This window comes from Malus domestica, chromosome 08 (genome assembly GCF_042453785.1).
Source record: "Malus domestica chromosome 08, GDT2T_hap1".
NCBI classification, from domain to species: Eukaryota; Viridiplantae; Streptophyta; class Magnoliopsida; order Rosales; family Rosaceae; genus Malus; species Malus domestica.
In genome coordinates, this window is record NC_091668.1 from 22688464 (window position 1) to 22700677 (window position 12214).

A 12214-nucleotide genomic window follows, 5' to 3' on the forward strand; every position below is an offset into this window, starting at 1 on the left:
TTTCTTTTTCTAAATTTATACTAATTCATTATAATATTTCAGTATAGATATTTAAGTATATTAACTCATTATAAATATATTTTGGTGCAAACATTTAGGTACTCAAATTCACTATAATATAGTTAGGTACAGACATTTCGATTCATTATAATATAGTTCGGTACACATAAAAGTTCATAGATTTTGGTACAAACATAGTTCAGTACAAACATTGACGTACACTAATTCATTATAATATATTTTCGTATAGAGATTTCGGTACAAACAAGTCAATTTAATATATTTTGATATAGTCATTTTTGTACACATGTTTACATATTTTTTTTCCTTATGTGTCACTAATTTCTTTCCATGTTTTATCATTTAAGTTTATTTATAATTAGAAGAACTAAAATGTGCAAATTAATAGAATCAAAACTTTTATAATATGGAGATTTTAAATAAAAATACACATTAAATAACAAAAAAAAAGAATTTTAATAGAAATACACTTCAAAGGATTAAAATCAATATGTAATCTAACAAGGTTTTTTTTTTTTTTAATTTCAATTTTTTTTAAGGACTAATGTTCAAAAACTCTTAAAAAAATTATCTCCCCTATATCACTTTAACTCTTTGGCCTACCCTCACCAACCCTAATCCTAAACCTTTTTTTTTTTTTTAAGTAAATGATATTATCTACAATAAGAGGTAAGAGAGTAAGCTAAACCTCACAATAAGATAGCAATAATATGGTTCAACTTGGCCTTTGTTGAAAATCAAACTTAAAACCTCTCACTTATAAGTGAAGAAGAATATCACTATATCGTAATACTAAATCCCCTCTTACTTAGAAACTAAAACCCTTTATTTTTTCTTTATAACAAGAAAAATTCTCTTTAAAGGTGTGAGAGAATGGGCTTTCTGGGCTGCCCCACTCAATCTTTCAAAGAATTAAATTTAAACCTATGATTGAAAAAAGCAATTGGGGAATTTAGTTGCTGACTTCCTTTGTGTCTGTGTGTCTGTCTATGTGCAAAGGTAGATCTGAGGAGGAGAGACATTGTTTTTATGGATCTGCCAAGATATAAACTTTGACTTGCGGCTTATTTGCCGGACACTTCGGCTTGGTTACCCATTCTATATTTTTGTACTAAACAATCTTATAATTTACCCTCCCCACTCTGCACTTGCTTCACTTCTCACTACCTCCCACTCCGTTTAACAATTCAAAACCAAAGAAATACTTCAATAGCACGCTTTAAAAAGGCAGCTAGTATATTGTGGATTACGGGTTTTATACAATCATGCATTTACGGTCAGATATTTACATGCAAATGGTGATAAAGACAAATACGTATATTACCTTAGTCATAATTTCTGGAATTTTTGTAAAAGGAACAAAAAGCAAATATCACATGTGTTTGTTTGTACAGTGAAAATGCTTTTGGTTTGTGGGGTTAAAAATTGGCACAGTTGAGGACAGATTTTCAAATGTAATTCATGCAAAGCTAAAAGACAGATAATGCTTTAAGATAAGATTTACTAGCTAGGAAGAATCACATTCACAACAGTAAAAAATGTCACACTTTTTCTTTTAAAAGTTTTCACATGTTTTTTTTTTTTAAATTTATTATTCAATTGAATGAATTAAATAGAAGTATGTGAAAAACTAAAAAGAGTCTATGTTTATCTTTTAAATAGATAAATAAAAATGAGTTTAAATAAATTTAACATAATTATATTTTCGTGTTTGTTGACACAAAGTAAATTGATAAAATACATACCAAAATAAATAAATTCATAATAAAGTTGGAGAAAATAAACAAATAAATAAGTGAGCCCTTGTTTTTTTAGTAAAAATAATTTACACTAAGAAGATAGAGAGTTCGTTTACGTCACACAATAAGTAATCTAATTTGGTATCAAAGTTGTTATCCACGAAATCCACAAAATTTAAATCTAACACTTCTTACTTACAAGTAAAAAAAAAAATTATCAAAATGTAGTATTGAATAGCAAGTAAGCCCTTGTTTGACGAGGTAATGATACACTTTCGGTCAGAGAATCAGTTAAAGGGAAATCCTCTCTCCTACAGAAATGGAGCAATCTTTCTCCTCCTCGACATTTCACTACGATGACGTGGCATCCGGCAATTGGTTTAACCATGCACATTACCACACTGGATTGGAAGCCCTGAAATAAATTATACCATAGAACTGGACTTTTTTAATGGATTTTTTCTTAAAAAATTATTGAAGGGCTGACGGGGGACACATGCAAATTTTCATAAGATAAAGGGAGAAAAGCAAAGGGAGTGACGAGGAAAAGGGATCCGTTTTCATCCAATTCACTTAGTTTGGGATTCGGATTATTGAAATTTGATCTAACAGTTACAGTTATTATCACTTTTAACATGGCTCCTTATTTGTAGTTGTTGAATCAAATTTTAACGACCCGGTTTTCCGGACTAAGTGGATTAGGTGGAAAGGAATCAAAAAAGGATCAGTGGGACCCCGTTGCCGCGTTTATCTGTGTCGGTGGGACTGGAATGGTGAGGTGGCGGGTGGAGGTGGATTGGCGAGATGCGTGCGTGTCGCAGAGGATTGCAGCCTGGAGTCACAAGGGTGAGCGAGAGTTGTCCGGTAGTGGCGGTGGCGGTGGAGCGTAGACACGGGAGGTGAATAGGGTGGCTACCGGCTAGCCACGCTGTTAAAAACGAAAGCTTAGGTGAGGTGAGGCCAGAAAAACAAAAAACAGTAAATGGAAAGCTTCATTATTTCTGAGTCTGAGTGTGAGGGATGGCGCGTTTCTCTTCCCTTTTTTTTTTGTCACGGATTGAGTTATTTACCTGCGTCATCATCCTACCCATAACGGACCAGGGTTTTTGGAGTTATTAGTGGGAGGCTATCCACTCCATTATTAGGGCATATTACAAACCTCTTTAAGAATTTGTTACGAAGAGAGTCTTAAACCTCTTTAAGAATTTGTTACATAGAGAGTCTTAGTCTAATTTTTTGGCTTTTTCGATTGTATGTTAGTAGGATTTAGTTTGTAATGTTTCTTTATTTTCAAAGAACAAAATTAAATAACTAAGATGTATTGACGTGGCGAAATTTTAGTTTTTACTAAGGCAGTCATGTGTAGTTTGGATCAGTGAATGGAGAATAAGTTACATGACATGGGTATATCGGCAAGTAGTGTCCCGTGCTAATGAAATTAAGACGCATGTGGAAAAAAACAATTATACATGTCTTTATTTTATTAATATGAGACTTTACGAATATGTACTCGTGTTATATAAGTCATTTTTTCGCAAATGGAAACGATTTTGGATTGAAACAGATTAATTCACTTTGGTTCATCATTTATACAAAGTTCTTTCCATAGTGCTTTGTTTTTTTGCTAAATGACTGAAACAATTGCTTATGGCATCTTCATCAACTCAATTTTATTTGCACATATATTTATCGAAAGGTAACACAGGTTGCTGATTGGTCAATGATCTTGGTATTTGCAATTTCTGCCCAAAGTCGAGATTTGTCTTTTTGGCTTATATATTATTGCGCGAGTTTTGGCTTAATTCTCCCGTTTATATATATATATATATATTTTTTTTTTTTTTCCTTCTTGTTATTAATGAAATCTGTAAAGAGAGAACGAGCGGGTAATTTTCTTTCGGATAATGGGTCGTTACCTCACACGAGACCATAAACTATTACCTAATCTTTCTCTATTTTTATCCAAACAAATTAGAACTGGACATGTTGAAACATCTTTTGAGTTTTCTTTTGACACTCATTCTTGCAAAAAAATTTAAGAAACAAAATTATATCTAGCTTTTGATTGCCATTCATTTAATTTTTTTTTCCTTTTTTTGTTTTTTAATTTTTAACATTGAGAGCTTCTATGATAAGAATGTAGAACTACACAAGTTTTGGGAAGGGCCTCGCTAGACTTGCTGAAAGTGGTTTTGCCTCAAAAAGCACTTGAAGTGTCTCATGTAAGAAGCACCAATTATGTGTTTCTTGTAAGTACTTTTCTAAGATTCACTTATATTTTTACTTAGGATTGACTCTAAAAACACTTTAACCAAAAACATTTTTAGTTATTTTAAAAACACTTTCAAACAAAATTGTATTATTACTTACCACTACTAATGTTACAAATAATTTAGTTTGTGTTAGAAAAAACATTATTACTTTATATGGTGTGATATTGACAATGTAGACTATGATAGTAGGTTAGGTTAATTAGGTTAGGTTATCAACTTATCATCTATTAAGTATCTCTTCAAAGTTACATCGAGGCATCAACATTATAACTTTGTCTTTTATGCTACTTTTAACGTTGTCGGTTGAAACGGTGTTAGATTTATAAGTTGGGAATGCACTTGAAGTAGCGTAAGAGAAAGAGCAAAAGGAGATGTATCCACTTCTAGTTCTAGGTCGATAGTCATGAAACTAAAAAACATTGTGTAGTTACTACCAGATATCTGCATATAGTTTGTTGTATTGATGTTATTAAATTCCAACAAGATACAACGAACTATGCACTGGTCACTATGAGTTTAGCTCGATCGGTATCATCAATTTGTACTTCTTTATTGTATTTATTTTTTGGTTGACAAATGCAACCAGCACCAGTCCATTCTCGAACCCTACATATCCATGCATTTAGCATTATGGATGTCATGATTCAGTAATTATGATGCAATTGAAAAATAAAGATAAAAAAAATTAAAAATCGAGAAAGTAGGACGATAATAAGCTGGCCATTTCCCACCTTCCTCGATCCTCAATCCTCAATCGTCATCCTGAATTCCTCATGGCATGGCAGAAATATTGGGACCCTTGTCGTCCCATGTAAAATTTTCAGAGCTGTTGAGACTGAGAGCACCATATGCATGCTTGCCCTATATAATGCCTCCGTACCAAAATCTCAACATTTTCACCATACAATGTGGTCATCATTGATGAGTAAACTTATACAAGGCTGCGGCCTGCCAAGGTGGGGTGGGTGGGTTGTTCTGTTGCCACTAAACTTGCTCATGAGTAGAGTTCTTACTATTATTTTTTGACTTCTTTTTTTTTTGATGAAGATTATTTTTTGACATATATATAGTATGCCTAAATTCATAGAAATTTGGGTGGTTTTCATTAGTTAATTAATATGTCTGTTAAGTTGCATTTGTCATGCTTTATTTATTGAATTTCTGATATGGTAAAGATCGGATACTACTTACATGAGAAAATTTTCTCTTTAAAAAAAAATTACCATTTGACTAAGAGTTCATCTCTTAGAGCACTTTCACCCTTCCTTCCTTTTCTCTTTGGAAAATGAAAGTTTTTCTCTCAATTTTTCTATAAACAATAACAGGAGAAGTCAATATAGAAACTTTTCATCGGTTAGATAGATATTAACAAATTTTTAGAATCGGTCCATCAACTCAGAATTAATTAGTATTGATATTGTTCACAACTTTATTACACATACAATCCAATATGTATGGGATTTTACACCAAAAAAAAAAAAAAAAAAAAAAAACTCGATGAAATTAGTAGCAGTAGCATTCAATATAAATTGTGTATATGATTCGGTTAGGTTCCGATGTAGGAATTTTACATTCTTCAACACCCCTTCTCATATGGAACTAGTCTTTAGTGGGTTACACATGAAACCAACTCCATTTCATAACCATTTTTAATATAATTTAGGTTTAAGGATTTGATTCGAGTTTGTGATTGAGATTCATATTTTAATTCGTGGTCTCAATTTGAGGCTCTATTTGAATTTTTTCAATTCATAGTCCCAATTTGAGTTCAATATGGCTCATATAGTATGGAGGTTTTTTATTTTTTATTTTTTTTTATACTTTGGGTCAACACATGTTCTTCCTCCAAAACAAGAGGAATGCCTTGGCTCCTCAAAAGATGAGGGAAATTCCTTTTCAAACACTTCATGGTCGATTAAAGAACTTTTGTGTTTATTATAAAAAGCATGCATATTATAAATCATTATGTATTATATCATTTTAGCAAAAAAATTAATTAAACTAAGATTGTTTAATCAATTAACTATAACAAATAAATAGTTGGTTCGTAATACTTTTATGAGTTCCAAATTTCCAACCAACTACTTTTATACAATTTGATGGTTAAATGATCTCATATTTTCATTGATTTTTTACAGAAATAATCTTAACATAATAATATAAAATTTAGGGTTCTGATCATAAGCAGAAGGTTCTATAAATCGGCTGTTGAGAAATTCTCCTCATCTTTAAGGAGCCAATTGAACTCCCAAAACAAAGCAATCAATAGAAGACATGTCAGTCTACCACAGCTGATAATGAAAGAGAGACATTGATTGTGTAATGCTAAAATGGGACAATAACCCTAACTTAACTACTTTCAAGACTAAACACATATTACACTAACGCATAATGAGAAATGCTAAGTAATAAATGCAAAATACAAAACTCCCAACTAACACTGGAGCAAATAAATAGTCGGTTTGTAATGCTTTTATAGATTCCAACCAACTACGTACTTTTATACAATTCGATAACTAAATGATCTAATATTTTTATTGATTTTTTACATATATAATCTTAAAATAGTAATTGTAATATTTAAGAGTTCCAATCACAAGCATAAGGTTCTATAAATCGGTCACAATGTGTTTTGAAGGGAATTCTTCGTCATCTTTAAGGATTGAAATTGAACTCCCAAAACAATGCAATCAATACAAGACATGTCACAAAAAAGAACACTCTAACACAACACTCATAATAAAAGAGATACATTGATTGTGTAATGCAAAAAAGGAACAATAACACTAACTTAACTACTTTCAAGATTAAACACATAATACAATAGTGTATAATTTTGCTAAGTAATAATGCATTTGAAATTCCAAAATCCCCTTCCTAGATGAATGATGGTCCTAAATGAAGTTCCATCTTTTCCTACCAAAACAATAAAAAATGAAAAAAACCAGAAGCGTAAATCTTGTAGACTTGTAAATGAAGAGGGTTATAATATAATAGCATTCACATACAGGTTTATGGTTAAGTACCAACCCTAAAAGTAGATCTTAATTATAGTGGATCTTGATCCCCTGTTTGACTCTAATGATTTTAATTAACTAATGTCATTTGAAAGAAGAATTATAATATACATGGGAGGATGGCGCTTCAGTTCTATGAGTATTTAGGTCAAAACATTTCACGTGATGTCTCGGTGTGTTTCCACCTTTGCAAATCATCAACCATTTGACTTAGTACTATGCACACACTGAAACAATAAAACAATTAATGACCATGCATAATTATCTCCTAGATTAGCATTAATCGAAAAAATAATCAGCTATAGCAGGGGCAAGAAATTTTTTGGTGTGCTGAAAGCACTGGTAGGTACTTCAAATATTATAATATAATTAATTAAAAATTAAAAAAATATTTTAACAAATTATATTATGACACTTTATATACAAGACCATATTATCAACTAAAAATCTATCTGACAGGACCATCAAATAATTGCAGTAGGTTTTAGTCAACTAATAAAAAAGTCAACAGTCAAACATACATTAACAATTGTAATATCATAATACCAAGTTGTATATACATTTGTTTCCATTATATATTAAATTAATATAATTAGAGGAATGATTAATTAGTGAGAGCAGTGCTCCTCGTACGTCGATGTCAAAGAGGTGAACGAAGAAACTTAAAACGCGCTTTTGTGGAATTTGTGAGTGTTGTTTATTGTTAAATAAAAGATAATTATTGTTAGTGTATAATGTCAAGGGAGGCTTTTTCTGGGTCTTGTGATCTTATCAACCCATCTGTATAGCACTAGCATGTTAGCCACAGGATTTAGCTTATATAAAACTGTGTATTTTATATAAGGACCTAATTAATACACTTGTCATGCTTGAGATTCACTCAAGAATTTGACATATTTGAAAGGTAGCTTCTGTTCCAAGTTATGGGCTAGGGTTTTTGTTTTTTTACTTGATTGGAACTTCTATGTGAGATGGACCTGTGCATTATGTGACACATATTGTTTATCGTTTTGTCTTATTTTATCTATAAAGTATCAAAAAGTGTGTCAATTTTGTTTATATAAATAACATGTTAGGAAAATTAAAACGTCATTGACTATAGTTTAACCACCGGGATATATATCACATTCTGACCTTGGTGGCCTCACATCAGAAATCACCTCATCTCATTTTACACTACATGGCTTTGAACCCCAACTTGTCTTTCACATGTTTCAATACAAAACCCAACACCATCGCCTCACCTCACTCCGACTTTCATACTTTGATGAATACTCCCATGACCCTACTTCTAATAATCCCACTCGCATCACCCCAATACAAACTTATGGGAAAACTGGTCCTTATCATGCCTAGTTATATCATGTCGACTATGATGTTTTTGGGAGCAATATTCGTTTGTTAGAGCATCTCTAGTCGGAACGTATACGTAAATGATGATTTATATATATCACATATACATTTCTAGTTTACATATATTAACAATTATATTGACGATTAGATGCATATATTGTAGCCATAAAGAACTATAAATGTAATTTTTACAAATAAAATTCAATTTTTATTTTTTTTAATCAGAGATCGATGTAACCCCTGCCCTAAATAAATCAAACTAAACCCCAGTAAAGTTTCGAATGTTTCACTTTAAAAACCATAGAAATCGCACAAAACTAATGACACATAGCTATTAAAAATGCCAATCATGCATGGCAATATGGGATGTCGGCTGGATTAAGTTAAACGTGCACGTTCAGGACCCCGCAGTGCATGTGATGTCTTTAAATAAGGGCACTTTGATTTTCTATCTTAGTGATTTGGCTAAAGACATAACCCCCATGCACTGCTTAAATTTGGTTATGCATAATTCAAGTAGCATGTTAGCATGTGACCTCTCCACATCACTTCTTGCCTGCTTCATATGTTAGCTATGTAGGTTCGTTTCCCTTGATATAGTTCCATCATCTATGAAAACAAAAGCCCTGCAGTGACAAATTACTCTATTTAAGATACAACCACTTTTTAATGGGTAAATTGAGAGGTTAGAGACTTAAGGTTATGTTGTCAGACAAATGCTTATATTCAATACAGTAAATTTATACTTTCATCCTGCCTAATATTGATCTAATCAATAGTATTCGTCTATATATTTATAAACCCCTTAGGTTGAATCAAATTTCAATTGGGTCATCAATTATTTTTCAAGATTTATGTGAAATTGAAAGCAGCATGAGTGCTTTACATTTAGTTTTGTATCCTAGTGTTTGTTCAATTTTGACATAGAAGAACTCATGCTTCTTTGCTGGGTATCTGAGATTTAGGGAAACTTGGAGAGAGGAGAAGGAAAGAGAGCGGCAGGAAGACCAAGGGAAAAAGGAAGAAAGAGGCAACACCCGGTTTTTCTTGGAATAAGTTAAAAAAAAATTAAACACAATCTTTAGCTACACGATGCATCAACTTTGCATGAATGGCCACGATGATGTGGTTAGGAGGATCCAGATAAAAAGATTCGAAGAGGATCTGGATCGGTTTTAAAACATTATGGGTGTTCTAAGAAAATAACTGTTTTCCTTAAGAAATTGAGCAAATTGTAGCAATGGCCTCTTAACTTTAATCAAATTAGAGCAATGGTCCCTTAATTAAAAATCTATTACCATTGGTCCCTCAACTCATCAAAACGTGTAACTATGGTTCTTTTCGTCAACTTCGTCAAAATTTTGTCAAAATGAGTTACGTTGGAAGGATAATTGCTACAATTGGGTTAAAGTTGAGGGATCATTTCTCCAGTTGGATTAAAGTTGAATGATCATTTCTCCAGTTGGATAAAAGTTGAGGGACCATTGGTAATGAATTTTTAGTTGAGGGAACTGAGTTAAAATTGAGAGACCATTGTTACAATTTTCTCTAAGAAATTACTAATCTTTCATGGTAAATTTATATATGGGTACAAGACTCTTTTCATTTTAAATTCAATTAATGATATCCGGATACGAAACTTGAATGTACAAACACCCACTTAATTTAATTAGTGCAAGAAGCCATGAAAGATAAAAATAGTAAAGCCAGGTGGAACTTATAATTAACTTTGGCAGAACACTTTCACGACTCACCAACAGAAAAAAAAAGGTTAAAAAGAAAGAAAGATGTAGTATAGAGTTGAGTAATAGATAAAACTAAAATGAGTACTATTTTTCCTTGATGTACAATAGAAAACATTCTCATCACTGAAAACTGCCCAAGTGAAGAGAGAAAGAGTGCATCTTTGCTCATCCTTCTTGTGGTGCCGCTCATCTTTTTTTATTGTGGTTAGATTAGTTTGGTTTAATTGAGTTAAGATACAAATTATGAAATTTAAGCGAATATAATGACAATCAATTTTTTTTTGGGGGGGGGGAGGATTGAGAGGGTTGAGCATCACCCTCGCTTTAGTAGAGAGTGAGCAAAAATGCACTAAAAGAAAAGGTATATGATCAATATATCCTTCTATGTTTTTTTTTTTTGACAAGAGGGATAGTCCTTCATTAACAAGAACAACCAATTACAAAAGATTCCAGATGTGTATATTTTCCAGTGTTCAAGTTATTGATATGAAGATAATTCGCACAAATGCAAATAATTTTGGCAAGAAATACGTAACAACTCAATAAATGTCAATTACAAACCTAAAGTGCAGTTTTTATCAAGAAAAATGATTTATGTATACTCTTTTTATTTCACTTACTTTTATTTTATTTTAAGTATTAAATTGAACAAATTAAAATAAAAAAAACCCAACTATTATAATTACGCAGAAACTAAAAAAGAAAACTATGCAGAAATCAAGCCACTACATACATAACAAGGAATTATAGCTCAGTCTAATCTCTTGGTTAGTGACCACTGACCACACCGCAGGTTCCACCGTATTGTGTGTATACCATCGAATTGACAGTCAAATCAAACCAAGACCCATGGGCAAAAGGACACTATATTAAACATCACATTAGACGAAACCTTTGCCACCATATAATTTTAAGCCAAGCCATGCCAATTTCACAATACCATTTTCATTGACTGTCATGGAAAAAACCTATTGACTTAAAAAAAATCTAACTGAGTAGAAAATGATACAATGCAAGTTGAACATGTTTTTCATACTAAAGATGATCTATTTCTGTTTTATGCCACTAAGTTATTGCATATATTGCGTGACATTTTGTTGTGATGCATGACATATACCTAAGTTATAATACTTATGTAAGTACTAAATTCTATATATATCTATATACCCCCGCATAAACTTTATAAACCTAGCACATAGTCCACCGTTAACATCACAGATATTATTCAACTTAATCACCTATTACTAGGTGTTGAGTTTTATGACAAAAGGCATCTGTAATACTATGAATGGAAGCTTTCAATATATTAATTGTATATTATTTTGTCATATGCCAATGTGTAATTTATTTCCCAACATATACACTTTATTATATGAGTAAATATGATACGTGCACCATATTAAGTGATGCCATGCGGTGTATGAGATGATGTTTTCTTATTTTATTTTATTTTATACAAACTCGACCTATTTATTTGCACGCAAACTAATTACCCAGGAGACGATTTGGTTCGAGGATCTCCCAGGCATCATGGTAGATTTGCTACATGAAGGAGAGGTATGAACCTATGCGACAAAAATTTATCTACGACTTTTTTCCTTGGATGTGGGTCGAAAGCCCGGACATAGTTGAGTCCAATATCTATCATCTTCTATATATTTTCGTTATCTTAATAAATATCGTACATAACTACCAAAAAAGAAGAAGAAGCAATAATCAACCTTTATTCCTTATCCTGTTGAAATTGCTCCCGGATAGCCGGACCGGCCGGCCACAAGTTCATTGATTTGGCACTCTACTTACTAGACTACTAGTACGTGACTTATCAGTCACGTTACTCATTTCATAGTATTTATTTACTCTCTGCCTAGTACATTTATGACGTGCTTTAAATTGATATTGCAATTCAAAATTTGAAACCAAATATGAAGCTGCGTGGCTAGAACAAGGATATCAGAATATCTTCCCATTTCAAATCTTTTCTGCATTAACTGCATAACAAGATTTCAGACTTTGAGCTCACAATTGTCAATAATCTCTCGTGCATGCATGGCTCCCATTTCCGT